Source organism: Callospermophilus lateralis, chromosome 17, assembly GCF_048772815.1.
Source record: "Callospermophilus lateralis isolate mCalLat2 chromosome 17, mCalLat2.hap1, whole genome shotgun sequence".
Lineage (NCBI taxonomy): Eukaryota > Metazoa > Chordata > Mammalia > Rodentia > Sciuridae > Callospermophilus > Callospermophilus lateralis.
Genome location: NC_135321.1, coordinates 31,466,244 through 31,482,630, shown reverse-complemented (window position 1 = coordinate 31,482,630; position 16,387 = coordinate 31,466,244).

Below are 16,387 nucleotides of genomic sequence, written 5' to 3'. Positions count from 1 at the left end.
ATTTGGGAAAATGTCTCAAGGCATTTTTGTGACACTTTTGGCCAACTACTAATAGAATTCACTGGGACAGGAAGTGTAAACCTTGAAATTTCCAAATCCATTCATGTGTCTTTGGGCCAAGCTTTTCTACACTAGCTGTGATCAGATTAGACTCAGTCTCTCATACCTCTGGTTAGCTGACAAACATAAATAAACTGATCCTAAAAACAAACAAACAAACAAAAAATACAGGAGAAAATAATCTGCATTCTGTTTTTGTTTGTTTGTTTATTTTGTTTAAGCCTTATTTTTTATTAAAAATAAAGTAGTAAAAATATTTTCTGAACAAATTGTATTTCAGGAGTGAGCAAAAAGGAGAAACATTAATTATTCAGCTTTCTACAAGGCCAAGACAAAACTCTGCAAAACTTTGGTTTTACCAACATTTCTCCAAATATCTTGATTTTTTAAAATCAATCTGCATAAACACAAAGTTATTTAAAGTACTCTTTTCTTGTAAGTACAGGTACATAGAGTTGTGCATACATACTATCTCTGTATAAAACATGATGATAGTTTGATTCTTTTCCTATGCTATAATCACATATGTGGGGTAACAAAAAACATAGTTTTAACAAACTTTTACAGCTTACGATGAGCTGTCAAATCAACTCAGTGAAACACTGAGATCAATTTACAGCCTGTCATCACGAACTTTGGTAAAGTTATATTGAAGGTCAGGAATGTTTTCAGCCTCTATCTTAACCTCACAGATCTCCAAGTCCTATCAGATTAATATGAACTTGACTATTTTTTATAAGATGACAGAGAGGGCCTATAATATTTAAGTTTCAAACCTACCTGCCCAAGTACATGACAGCATCTTCAAACAAATTTAAGGATATGAACATCACAACAAAAATAACCTGAGATCTGATAAAATTAATCTTACAAACTATGTGACCTCTGCAGTCAAGTTCTCTGGGAACATTGGTCATATGGGGACATGGGAAAAAAGAACATTCTATTCAGGAGAGCACATTAATCACTATGCTCAAAAGAGGGGGTACTTAGGATAGGTCAGAGAGGATAAGAAAGAAATGAAAGACCAGGATTTCTTTAAGTCTCTCTCTGTTTTTACTGTACTGGGTCTGGAGAGATAGAAAGACTATTGTGATTCATTAATTCATTCTTCAATTAGCTCTAGTGGAGAAATCTTGTTATCAAAGTTATTTGGAATGGGATTTCACTGATTAATCAAAAATATGATTTCCCCCAGCTACTTGGGAGGCTGAAACAGGAAGATTGCATATTTAAGATTACATTATTAAGACTAGGCAACTCAGGAAATCCTTCCTCAAAATAAAAAGAGTAGAAATACAACTCAGCGTTTAAGTTCCTGAATCATTTGTCTTTTCTTTTGGTTTATGAATTCAGACCTAGTGAGTTGTATGATTTCTTTCTTTTATAAACCATGTCCTTAATAAATGATTCATACATTTCAATTTTGGCTTTAATAGGCTGAATAGCTGTGTAATGTAAGCTTCTTTCTGGAACACCTGACCATTTATGCAATGAATAATCATGTAATTTTTTAAGTTATCATCATTCATCTAATGATGATGATATATTACATAGATCTGTATTTAACTATGTTAGTAATTAGAACGAGACATGTAGTTTGAACTATCAATTTTTGAACATCCTTTTTAGAGTACAGTTAAAATTTATGAAAATTTCTTGTGTACTTAGTATACTAATAGAATTATATATTTACACTAATGTAACTTAAACTTTTATAATAAACATTGACTTTGGAAGCTATTAATTTTATGTAAAATAATGAAGACTTTTAAAATAAATAGATAAGTCAATTAAAATGTAATATGAATAAGTTTTTTCTTATATAAATTTAGAAACAACATGATGTCCATTGACTCAAGAAATGGCTATAAAATTATATACTATAATTAAATAATGAAAGTTAAAATTTATTCTAATTATATTTTTAAAAATGTTTAATACTCAAAATCACAAGATTAAAAATCATTAAAAAGTATACAAATTTGAGTTACTTTATTACATTTAGTCTTTTTAAAAAAATTCTTACTTAGGAGTATTTTTAAATTTATGGAGGTTAGATGAAAATCAGAATTTCAATCCCTCTTTCTCAAAATATGGAAAAAAACAGCTAAAATAATAATAAATAATGAATACAATTAAACTATCCTTATAAAGAATATAAAATAAAATACAAATTTTAAATTTGGAGAAATATGATCAGAAATAAAATGTCTTAGTTCTTTGGTGATTTTAGGTGAAACTGAGCAGACATTAATGATAATTATTTTCTAAAAGTTGTTACTACAAAAATTGTATTATGCCCCCGACAAAAAGTCAATTCTTCAAAATTTAAAAAATTAAAATTTAATAAAAATTTACAGTGTTGATTCAATTTCTGACAAAATATCCTGCTCATTTCTTTTTGTTCCAGTGCTTGTCTTTGACCATTTTTTTTGTGTGTGTGATAGTAAACTCAGAGCATCGCACAAGCTAGAGAAGTGTTATAATTTTGACCTATATTTCCAGTTTTCAAGCTTTATTTTAATACCCCAAATTCTGCCTTTTGACGTTTAAATAAAATGTGCAATAACTGCTTGCTGACATTATCTCAAACCTATCATTATCAAAATGACACTGTTAATTTACCAATAAAACTCTATAGGTCAACTTCCAATGTATATTCTGGCATCTTTGCAAGTCTGTTTATGTCTATTACTTGACTAAATGTATCACTGTCATTCCTCCATGTATAATAGAGAAAACTCTTGAGTGGGCTATGGGTTTTTTTTTCTGGCTTTCTTCCAAACTCTTCACAAAAGGTATTAACCTTTTAAAATCTAATCATATAGTCATTTCTCAAATGCACACATCCTTAATTACAATTATTAAATGCAATTTCAAGGCATTCACAAAGCCTATTAAGTATATATGTAGAAATTTGAGGATTCTAGTTATGTATGAGTTAAGAACTCTGGATCTCTCTAGTACATACAACACTTTGCCATTTCACCATTACCATTATCTAGAACCATTTTTTTCTGTCTATTTGTTGACCTATATAACATCTACCTTTCCTTTAAATTTAACATTATGAAAAATGGCAAGTTTATTTTTCTTTCTAGTTCACAGAAACTGTGATAATCCTGAATTTGAATAGATTATCAGTAAATATTTGTTGTATAAATGAAAGAATATCATTCATGCTAATTGGAGGAGATAGAACAAGCATGTGACTGAGGACATTTTGTCTTATTTATAATGATTGTGTTGATTTTGGTGAGTCTCAGATTTAAGAATTTTTCTGTGCTTTTTTTCCAAAAACCCTAATGCTTTCTGCTAATAAAACTTGCAAACTAAATTCTGATACATTAACCTACCCAAATGCATAGTGACAAAGTTGAAGACACAAACACATGGGGGTGGATTAACTATTCATATCACAGTATAACTGAGACTGATTATTTTCTGGGAGTAGAATGGTTTGGAGAAAATGCAGAAAGGTCAAAAGAAAAAAAGAAATCAAACCTATGAGTTTGAAAGATTGAGAGATGACCCAAATGGCTGGAAAGTAATTTGGAGGTCATTTAGTGTAATGGGTTAAAAGTATAGTATTTTGTATCCTGGAGATGTCAGTTTAATTTTCAGCCCTGAAACTTAGTAGTTATATGACCATGGGTAATTTTATTCAATCACAAAAACTATACAGAACTTGGCTGACTCACTGATAAAATTGTTTGGTGCTTTCACCCTGATTAGATCTACTGTGAAGTTTCAGAAACATCCATGACACAGATTTTTACTGCTTTATAAGCTTCTCTGTTACTACTATTCTCATAATTTTAAATTCATCTTTCTTCCTACTTCCCCCTTTTTATTCTAATTCTTCTCTTCAAGACTTGTGACATAAATGTCATGTGACTTTGATATACTATGTTTATCCAGCTTGATTGATAAAATCTTATCTAAATGACTTGCCTACTCTGACTCCTATGTCTCTATTGAATATGTAACTGCTGAAATCTTCCATAGCCCTGTACTCAACTGAGTTGTCAGGTTCATGATTGTTTAGCAAGTTTGGATAGAATTCCTCATCTCACCATTAGTGGGGTAAACAAGTGTTACCATTGTAGATAGCTGTATTACCATAAACTATATTTTCAAAACTGACAGTAGGTATGATTTGGTATGTGGGTTATAGCTTGCTCATTCCTGCTATAGAATTAAGGAAATTCCCCATCCTCAACCATTTAAGATGTATTTTTAAATTATAGGCTATTGTTTAAAGAGATAAAATACCAAATTCTAGTTGTATAGACAATTTGCATGTTTTCAGGGTCTCTGATGAAAAAGACATAAGACTTCATTTGTAGAGCCCATTTAAATTTTTCATCAAAATATTTCTGACCTTGGTCTGGGGTTGTGGCTTAGTGGTAGAGCACTCGCCTGGCATGTGCGAGGCTCTGGGTTGAATCCTGAGCCACAAATAAAAATAAATAAATAAAATAAAGATATGTGTCCAACTACAACAACAAAAAAATAAGTAAATAAATAACTAGAATTTCTGACCTCACCTTTCCCTAGCCCTACAAACAGTTTACATAGGAAATTTTAAGGTTCACATTTTAATTCTTTAAATCACTTTATAATTTTGCCTAAGTAAGAGTACATATTCATTAAAATAAAATAATGCTTTGTGCAAGAATTAAGAGTCCAAGGCTATATGTCCTCGTGATATACAGGCAAAAAATAATATATTCCATTTGCTGATCCTATGTTTCCCTTTGATATTTTGAAAGACATGGGGATTTCCCACATTTGAAATTAGCCTCTGTTGTACAAATAGTCTTTTTTATCATTTTTGTCTATGTCAAAATTTCTTTACCTATCTGATTGAATAAATCCTGTATATTGCTCTCAATCAACTACTTTCAAATTGTGATTTATTGTGCTATTTCCATTCTCCTCCCCAAGGAAAATGACATTGGCTTCCCACCACAGACACCACAGCATACAAACATCTTCACAAATAAAATCCTTTGTAATATATTATCTATGGACATGTCTAAGATTGTTTCTTCTATGCATGTGTATCATTAAGTAAAATTATTATCTCTGATATGATCTGAATACATCTCAGGCATTGCTGATTTTATGTATTAGTTCATAGAATAGTTGCAGCCTTCAAGATCCTCCCTTTTCCCTACTAGAATTCATTATTTCTCTGTGGAGATATGTATATACCTATACACACTTATTTCTTCCTTTTGAAAAGACAAGATTGGTCACTGTGTAAAAATAAATAAATAGATAGATTGATAGATATCTGTCCAGCAGGGGTGAGAGAGAATGGAAAATCTTTGCTAATTTCTTTGAGCTTCCTAGGCTGCTCCTTGGTACTGCATCTGGAGGGCACATGTAGTGTTCTCTGATGTGCTTCGAAGAGAACTATGCCATTGGCATCTTGCTTGTGGCATGGAGAATGTGACCATAGATGCCTGGATACTCCCATTTTCTAGAGGAACATGGGCTATAAAATGAAACAAACAAGTGAATGAGTAAATGTTTGACAATAAAAGATTAGTAATATGACTCAAGAACCAGTTACCTTAATTATTGGGAATGACTTGAGACATGATTAAATTGTAGGTAAGCTTTCTTCTTTGAAGATATACTGTCTGTTTAATCCTGTTTGTTTAAACTCCTTCTTTCTTCTTTATATTAGGAAACAGTGAATTTATGTATGATTTGCTCCACAATCTTGGGAGGCTGATGTGTTCAGATCAGTGAATACGATAAGCTCACTTCTTACTTTCTTTCTGCTGTCCCCTGATAAGTTCACACATGGAGAAAATCCATCATTCTAGCCACTATCTTTTTTCCCCCTCTCTTTCCTCTTCCTTCCAAATCACTACCAACTACATGTGCATTTTTCTACTTAGAAAATCATCCGGCCAGAGAAATCAGGATGGTGAGTAACAGGAATAGAAGACCACACATTCTGAGTGTGTCCAGCTGGAAGATAAAATACTTGGAGATAATATAATGTATTCAATAAACTTAAGTGCCGATATGACAGAAGGAAGTCTTTCAGGCCTGTGCTATTCCAAAAAGTAAAACAAGAACCAAAGAACCAGAAGGGTAATTTGGGCTTACATTATGAATTTTGTAATAGGAAAAGTCATCCAAGAATGAATTATCCTCCCTAGTGAGGAAGAATTGTTTTTACAAACCCATGTAAAACAGTGAATGTAAGTGTGTTAGGATATAAGAGAGATGAATGAACATTTTGCACATTAATTCAGGTTTTGAGATTCTGTTGTATAATTCAAAGCATTTCTCCGATTCAAACAAACAAAAAAAGTGCTAGTGATATGATTGTCTACAAGATTTTCTGATCATGATAACTAGTAATTTGTATCCTTTTTGCCCTCTCTTCTACTTCTGATACAAACCATCAGTGTGGCTACATAATGCTAACTGAACAAATACACATGCCTCATTCCTTTATCAAAAGTGATCACTCCAAGTAGAGTCAATCATATCGATTTTTATTTTCCATTGTCAATGCCTGTTTTCTCTGTTTTTCTTCCCACTTGTAACATACAAACAATGGGAAAAAAGCAAAACATTTCCACTGGGTTGCTAAATAGATTAATATGATTTATGAGTGTTGACTAGCCAGATTTCCCCCAATCAAATGTTTAAAAAATGTGCTTATAGGGGAATGTGTGACCACACGCAAAGGCTGAGCCAAAAGATTTTTAAAACATCAAAGCCCCAAAGATGTTGTTAGCTCCCTTTGGATTCTGCCGTGCCTCTGGTCAGAGTCATTTCTGAGCTTCCCAAATTCACCATCCAAACAATACCCCATAAAGAATTTGGTCTACTATAAGGATCAAATCTTTTAAGCTATATAAACTGCATATATAAGACTATCCTTAGATAGTTGGCATTTATAGAATACTCGGTGCACTGTTACCTCTACAAAATGATTCAAGAAAACTTGAAAAATTTAAAAAGAAGATTATGTTTCAAATAGCTTTTATCTCCATCATGCTCAGAAATGTTTTATGTCCCTAAAAATGTTATGTTCCAGAAATACTTTCATGTATATCCATTATCTGATTTTCCACTAAAACCCTAAAACTGCTCATATTAAGCATTCATACTGATATTACCCTAATGCAAAAAAAAAAATAGATTGAACCTGAACACTAGAAATCAGAGGTTTAGTCTACACAGAACCCAGTAGTGTAATATTTCTTTAAATCCTCATCTTTTATTTTGTCTTAAGTTTTAAATGTTGTACTGATATCCATGAACAATTTTTATTTTAATATTAGCATAATATTTCAAAATTTTTAGCTACATTTCAGAACTTTTCCATTGAAATATAACATCATAGGAAAAACCAGTACTACACCTGTAAGATTGTGACACAACACAGCAGGACAGACAGCCCCAATGGCATGCCAAACTTGTTTGAGAAAAATGGATGGTTGAATCCTAGGTATAAAACAAAATGCAAGGATTCCTGTCCAGTGAAAGTAACAGAAGGAAATATATATTTAGATTTATCCCAGTTTTCAAACTGCCCTGTAATTTTTCAAATCTAGCTTATTTTTGTCTCAAATGCAAATTATAGAACACATTTATCAGAATGTGTCACAAAAGTCACCCAATGCATAGAAGATATTAGAATTATTCAGGTTTTCTAACTAAGAAAACCTGATCAAGCAAATTTGAAAATTTATTTATAAAATTCACGTAGTATTAGCTGTGAAGAAAACTGTAGTTGTCAGAGTTAAGAGTAAGGCTGCAAATAGCAAATCAGATTCTCAAAAAAAAAAAAAAAGTCAGATGTCAGAAAAAAGAGAAGATAAAGGGAAAAGAAAGAATGAGATAAAGAGAAAACAATGATCCCAAACTCACAAATTCTAACTTTGCAAGTTTATTATGGAGTCTGCTTGACCTGCTTTGAGGAGCCAAATTGCCACGGGAATTGGAGAGAACAAGCATGAGAAGTGGTTGCTTTTGCCAAGTGGTACCATGGGAGGAATCAGATTGAAATTTAAAATGTGATATAAATAATTCACCAGGATGTTAACATTTTAAACACAGTCTTTACACTTCTCTTACCCTGTTGGGATCCACAGTGATCCTCTGAGATAGATAAGACTAGTATCATTATCCCCACTCTACAGATGAGGATATTTATGCCCTTGAAAGTTGAGTGAATTGCCCAAAGTCAGGCAATATTTTAATTATGGATTTGGAAGTAGATCCTGGAGTCTAATATCTCTCTTTCTAGGACATATCTATATACTTCTTCAATGCTTACTAATCAGAAAATTGAAACTGTGCTTACTAATACTCTGGAGAACTGACAGCACATTTTGATATGTCAGAATAAGTTACCTGGTATTAGCACAGATCATAGCCTTTAAAAAAAGGCTATGATAGCCTTTAAAGCTATAATAGCCTTTAAAAAAAGAGCTTAAATATGTGTTGTATATAATAATAGTTACATAAGAAAATATGTTGCATAATTTATTTCTCAAGTAAATGGAAAGTTTAGTTCTCAATCCAACATCTTAATAAGTCTTTTGTATTATGATCTTTTTTTCTTCTATTTGAACCTTTAACCATACCTTCAGGCTCACCTTCAGTGTACCTTGATCTTGAATATAAAGCTCCTACCTACAACACACTGGGTAAAATTACCTTTCATCTCTCACCTGGACAATTGCAGTCAATTTCTTACTTTGCTCCCTTCTACTGTCTTGCTCTTCTGAATTACTTACAAGTCTCTAGATCTCTCATATGACTCCTGTACTCAGATTATGGAGTTACTCAACATTGATCTAGGTCAACTGTCAAGGAGGCATGAACAGAATCCCATAGATGAATAATATTCCTAGGGGTCATTATAACCTAATTAGGATATGAATTGCTGACCACATTGAAGACTATGTCATAAACATGGATTGATAATGAGAATGACACATCTTAAGAGGGCAAGAACACGAACACATGCCTCAACCTAACGGGCCTCCTAGGTACCCAAGAAAGTGTCATGGAAAATAAAACTAGTAATAGGAATTGAAATTCTTCTCCCCCAAATATGTAAACTGAAGCTTCAGGTAATGTCATTGTTACAGAGGTATGGCCCTTATGGAAGTGATTTCGGTTAAGTCAGGTCATAAGATTAGGTGCCTAATCTCAGAACACTGGCAAACATAAGAGAGAAAGAGACATTAGAGCTCCCTCTCTGCCCATATCCAGCAGACACAGAGGAAAGGGTATTTGAGGACTCAGCAAGAAGGAAACTGTCTTCAAGCCAGGAAGACAGCCATCATCAGAAACCAACCTTGATGGTGCATTCAGATAAAACCAGAGAATGTTATTTAATACATAGTCTGGAGAGAGTAATCGGCAACAGGCATTTTCAGAGCTAACTCTTATACATCAAACATAACTACATCACTTCACTTACTTTTTATGGACAAACATGTGAATAGGTGGTAGTGTTAGTATTGTGATTTAGAGAAATTGTGGAATAGAGAGTTAGGTAGTGTTATTGAAGATTACTGATTGAGAAAATGGTGGAGTTCAAAATTTGAGGACTACTTGGCCCCAAATGCATGCACTCATGTAGGCAATTATATCCTCCGAAGAGTTAACATGCCATTCAAGAAAATGTATTTGGACCTTCAGAAATTAGTGGCTCTCTTAGTGACTCATATTTTTACAATTAAATTCTAAAGTATATTTATTTTTTTTCTCTCAAAGCATTTCTCAGTGATTAATGAGCTTACACACAATTATTTAAGATTTTTAAGATTTTGCATATTTTTCAGAAGTCAGTGAACATGAGGTTAAACACTCCATATATACTATTCTTCTCAAACCAAAAAAAAAACTGTTTATAAAAGAAATCAACATTCTTTTTCTTTATATGTTGTTAACATAGTACTGACCAGTTAAGAAAAGCTAGAACAGTGTACCTGAGTTCTATCTTTCTCCCATGTTAACTGCTTTTATATGCCTATCTGATATATTATCAATCCCCAATGAAGCTCTACAATTTACAAATTTGCAAATAGTTAATTGTATTTTTTATTAAATCACTGAAGCAAAGGGTTGAATCAGATTGTGATATAAAATTTAAGAACAAACAAACTTCAAATGATGGTTAAATGTTTAATCAAGAGGTTTTAGTGATAATATAAATGTCAAAACAAGAGACTTATGCGTCCAACCCTTTAAAACATCAGGGTGTCTTATTATTTTTAATACTTTTCAAAAAACATGTATTTTTTAATCAACAACTTCTATTACCTAACTTTATGGTTCATAAACTGTTATAGTTGTCAGAAGATCTACACATTTTTCTTTCTACTCAACTAATAAAAATAAATGAGAAAACTGAAGAAATTTTTATTTTTGTGCAGTGTTATAATTGAAACTTTAAAAAGTTTTTTTTTCTTTTAGTTTATCTCACAAATGTTTGTACTTCATGTAATCACGTGAGGTGGATTTTCTCACTGGATAGTACGTGCCTTGGGCTTATAGTGACTTATTTCAGACTTGAACATTTTGTGAAAATAACTTAATCTTCTCTTAAGATTCTTCTATGAATCTAATATGACAGTTTCTTTACAAATATAATAGCATTTACGTGTATACCATCAATTGCTTCCTGAATATTTCTGCATCCTTGTAATTTTTATTCTTGCAACAAACTTCTAGGGTAGATAAGGAAAAATTATTTTATTCAATTTATGTGGAAGAAAAGAGTTTCAGAAACTTCCATAATATGCTTAGTATGTGTTCTATGCCTTTCTCTACCATATTATGCAAGTGTTTATACAGATAAGCTATTTATTTCTTCCATATAAGATATTTGTTTGGTCTATATTTATAATAAATATATTGTACAAAAAACAGAAAGTATACAGCTCTAATGAACAGTAATGTGTTTTCTGTATTATCTTTCATAATACCAAGTTTTCAGAAATTTATCAACCATTGTAGTAGCTCATATATTGAATATCAAATAGGTGTTCTAAACTAAGACTTTACTTGAAGACATAGCTCCCAAAGTTGGCTTAATTTGCTGGAGGAAAAACTTTTGAAGCTATGACTGTATAAAACAATTCACTTGACTCAATCATTTGTAAACAAAGAAGTTTTCATAATTTTGTGGTTATATTCCATATGTTGAAACCTATATGGAGTTTCTTCAGGTTTTAAGACAAGGTAATACCTTCCACCAAGCAGAACTGCTTTATTCTATGTCTGACAAAAACAGTAATTGTCATGAACTCAGACAGCCATTTCAGGTTGTACATACAGGGGACATTTTATGCAGTTGATATGTGAGCTGCTCTTTATTTACATGCTTAAATTTCTCCCCAACTCGTCTTTCAACCAGTAAGCCATCTCTCCTATCCACATCAGTTAGTAAATATCTGTTTTTTCCCACCTAGGTGGTATTGTCAGATGATTCAGAATAAAGCCAGTCCTTGTATGGTGGGGACAAATAGTTGAGCATTGTTTTCACACACAGCAAGTAACCTGGGTTATGCCCTATGCGTCTGATTAAGCTGAACATAAAATAAAGATAAGGAAAAACCCTGTCTTTGCAATGATTCTTTTATCTATAGAAATGCCATCCAAACTTTAGTATGCTTTAGTTCTGTCATACTTCTCTTACATGCACTTTCTTTGTTTTTGGACTGGGGGATAGAATATAAAATTAGATAAATTCATATAAATTCATTTAGTCATGATATGCACTAGGTAATCATAAGTGTAATGCTTTTTGTTTGCTTTAACCAGGTATGCAGTGTATTTACATGAGAAACAGTTTTATTTTTTTAATTGTTGATTCACCTTTACTTATTTACTTATGTGGTGCTGTGAATCAAACCCAGTGCCTCACACATGTTAGGAAGGCACTCTACCAACTGAGCCACAACCCCAACCTCTACATGAGAAAATTTTCATTCTCTTTTAGTTGCCTGACTCTAAGTATACTAGCACACAAAATAGAAGATGGGTCCACGGTACAATGAGGTTAATAGAGAATAATTTTACTTATCTCAATTTAAGGACTTTCTCCTTGATATAGCTAGGTATGGATAGAAATCTAAAGGAGGGAATGTCAGTCTGTTGAATTTTAGAATATTGTGAATGTTGACCATGTGACTTTATCTCTAAAGCAAACTCCACAATTTAAGAAACCCTTCTGGTTCAGTCCATAGTCTGTCCTTAATGACTCATGTCTCACCAGTCCAGAGAACTGTCTTACCTTGGCCACTTAATATGCATACCTCAAAATAAGACTGTGATTGCGTTCCCTCTCACTGGGCATTCTCTTCTCATAAACTCACACATGGTTCGAGTGTTTCATTTTCAATATCACACAAACTCTGCACCCTCATCAAAACTGTGAATATCCAGCAGACTTACTGGCATTTGCCTATAATCATCTTTCAAATGAACTGTCATCACAGTCTTAATCTCTGTTTGGCTGCCCTAATTGTTTCCACCTTACCTGCCAAGTCTTTCATTGCTTTGAAACTTTTGCTAAGACTTTAAATATATGCATCAGTAATCGTAAAATTCTGTGCAAGGTATGTTAGTCAGTTAAACATAAGCAAGTCCTCATCTGAGCATCGTGCCATGGAAGCAAATCATAAATAGCAACAGATTCTGAATCTATCTACTGCCAAACATCCTACCTTTATCTAATGTGGAGAAGGAAGTAAATATATGTAGCATGTACACAATTACAAAACCAAGTACAGTGATAATCAATTATCCAGATGTTGTATTGATCTGCTGCCCAAAGTGCAGATGTTTGGAAATATCTATGATTGGCATGATGTTAACACACTCAAAACCATTATTCCAGTCTGCTGAAAGGGATAATGCCACTCTCAAATAATCTATTTGGCTAATAATGCTTTTATAAACTTTGGTACAAACCTCAGTCAAAAAAAAAAAAAAAAAAAACAAGCAGAAAATCAGAAACAGGGTATAGTAGTTCAGTTTCAGCCAGAAGATCCTGCTAGATGAGCATCATCCTACTAGGCTTCTTTTGATCTCTTGGCTACATTCAGAGACCTAGAAAACAGAAGTTAGAGTGAGTAAAACTTAGTAATCAGCATCCATGTCATTAAAAAATATAAATTTAATATGATGTTTTTAACTTGTTTTTATCTGTCTTCTGTCCCAGAATGACAGTTCCTTTTCTGAGTACTCTATAGCCATAATCAGTTCATTTTTGAATTCTGTTTTCCATGATATTACACCAACAATGCAGGGAAAAGTTTGTATGTGTCTCCTTGGCAGCTACCAACATTATTCCCATTGTGTCCTTGTTGAATAAAAAATTTAAAGTGCAGAATTAGCACTGGAAGATTGACTGGATTCTAAATGAACTTTCTGATAGTAAATGTAAAACTAGAGGGAACAGAGCACCGGTAATGAAGGGAAATACAAGGCTAAGTATTGGAAAGTAATTAGCGAGCTCATCACTGACAACCCTTTGATGGTCTGAATTGCTTCCAGAAAGATAAGAGTATATTGTTTAAAAAACAATTAAATCCCACAAGCACATTCATAGAATTATTTCACATTCATATGCAAATAAAGAGGCTCAGGTTCTTTGAACAGACTAATATGTGTTAACAGAGAAGCATTTTGTATTCGCCACTGGTATATTTGGGTGTGTAAAAAGCACCAGTGGTAAATACTCACTACAGACCTACATATTTTATAAGGTCCCTTGGAATTGTGGTTAAATTTAGCAAATTTGCTTAGTTCCACTTACAAAGAGTCTCTGTTGGGTTCTAGGACATTTCTCAAGAGGTATTCAGTTATTTGTACTGACATAAAAAACAAAAGAATAAAGGCAAACCTGTTATCAATTCCTTTTACCCTTCAGGGAAGTAGTCCTTCTGGAGAATTACCATAGTCTGTGCATGTGTTTTAAAAATAAAAACACATAAGACGAAAGAAAAAAAAATAGTATGTATTCTATGTGTATGGGGATTGTGTTAAAGCAGAAAATTTCTAATTTTTCCTCTTTGACTAATAAGTAAAATCTTAACTGCTTACTCTGATAAACACTCTTCTTCATCATGCAGCATCAGCTGTGGTTCTGATTAAATTTTTTTTCAATAAGTCAATATAATCAGTTCTTTCAGCTCATATCTTTCCATTTGTTTATGCTATTCTTGGTATTACCCCTTCCTTTTCTGGATAAATTCTCAGTGTTTTTTTTAATTAGAAGTCCCCACAAGCCCTGTCACTTTTTGCTCATGTTGTCCCGAAGTATCACATCCCCATCTAATGCCCACCATCTTCTATCCTACTCCTTGGTCAAGGTTTGCTATTTTCACTGGGTCCCATCTTCTATTCTTTAGTATTTATTGTTTCAACTCTTTTTTGTCTTCACCTTGAGTGATATGTGTATACATATGTGTCAACATATGTATGTATACACATTATACACCAGCAGTATACTCATTTTGTTGTAAATGCATTACAATCGGTGTCTATTGCCTCATTCTTTTGGCCTTCATAATTTCTAATTGAGTGCCTTGTCTAAAATAGTCTGCTTAATATATATTTGGGTACATTTTCATGTATTCACAAGTTGCTGCACTTAACATTGTATAGCACAGAAGCAGAGACAAATATACAATTTATAAATATGCTTTTACAAATGTTAAAAATCTACTTTAATGTTAACCAAATTGTTATTTCTGAATGATGAAAGATTTTATGGCCAGCATTTTACTATATATTATCTTAACATAAGGAATAATGCCTGTAATAAGAAAGAAAAGCCAGAACTATTTTTCATATATCATTCTGTTGAATTTCCCAACATTTAAAATAATTCAGAATCTGGAAAGAAGCTAGTGACCTTCTATTTCAGGAGACAGGAGAACGGCAGGAATCTGAAGCCACCTCCCTGTTGCCCTGAAGCTCTCTAGAATTACTAGCCTTGGTATGAGACCTGGGGTCCGCTCAGTTCAATATGCTGCCCTGGACCTATGTGGAGTTTCTGACCCACCAATACCACAGACCCTCAGCTCTGCTGGATGTTCAGTAACTGTAGCAACAATCAGTGAACAGTAAAAGCCCTAGATTCTTGTGTGTTCAGCCTGAGGGCTGCATCTTCATTTTTAAATCATATACATTGCAAAATTAGTCCTCTAATAAACTCTCTTTTGTCTTGTTGCTGGGGATCACATAAATTTCTCACCCTGATGCAGCCTTTCTTTTCCAATTCTTCCTCTCTGATTTAGTTTTGCCTTAATCATATGCTTGTGAAGGCCTAGATTTCATCCATTCAATCCACTGAAGTCCCAATGTGCATGTCTTCTATTATAGACAATTGTAGAAGAGGTTGTAAAGCAGATCCTGGTGTGTGGAGGACACTTAGTGTGTAATGATTGGCACCAAAGACCTCATGGTGAGAGTTCTCCATCATAAGCTAGGCACTGTTATACCCCCACGTTATGAGATTTGCCGGCCTGGTAGCATATATCACATGATGGGGGAATGTCCTCAGAGGGTACAATCACTTACACAAGCACATGGTCTTTGCTGTCCTGCCTCCTTCCCTCTTTTCATACTTGTATCCTCTTGGGATTTTCTCCAAAAGCAGCTGAAAATTTCTGAAAATTTTAAGCCTAGATCAGGAATAGGTTTGTTCAGCATATTGATATGAACTTTGGCACAGTCTTACACAGTGGTGGTCTAAAAGACATCTTTAGGAGTTGAAGCATTGACTTTGGAAACTATAAGAAGAGAAACAACTGAGAGAGTGACATACATAGAGTTTAGCCCACCAATAAGGGGCCTAGAAGCATTAAGAATGTAAGATCAGAGATAAGGAGATCAATGAAAAAGGCCTGTAAATGAACTTATGGAACTGAGCACATTGTATATCAAACTTTCTCTTACTTCAATGCGTACTAGAAAGCGTCCACTGTGGAGGAAGCTTTCTTTTTTGATTTTTATTTTTTAGTTCTAATCAGTTATACATGACAGTAGAATGGTCTTTGATTCACTGTATAAAATGGAGCAGAATTTTTCTCTTCTCTGGTTGTACAAGATTTAGAGTCACACCATTCATGCAGTCATACATGTACCTAGGATAATGATGTCTGTCTCATTCCACCATCTTTCCTTCCCCCTTTCCTCCTTACCCCCTCCCCTAAAGTCCATTCAAAGTTTCTCCACTCATCCCATGCTCCACCCCCATTATTCATTAGCATCCACTTATTAGAGAAAATATTGGCCCCTGATTTTTTAGGAT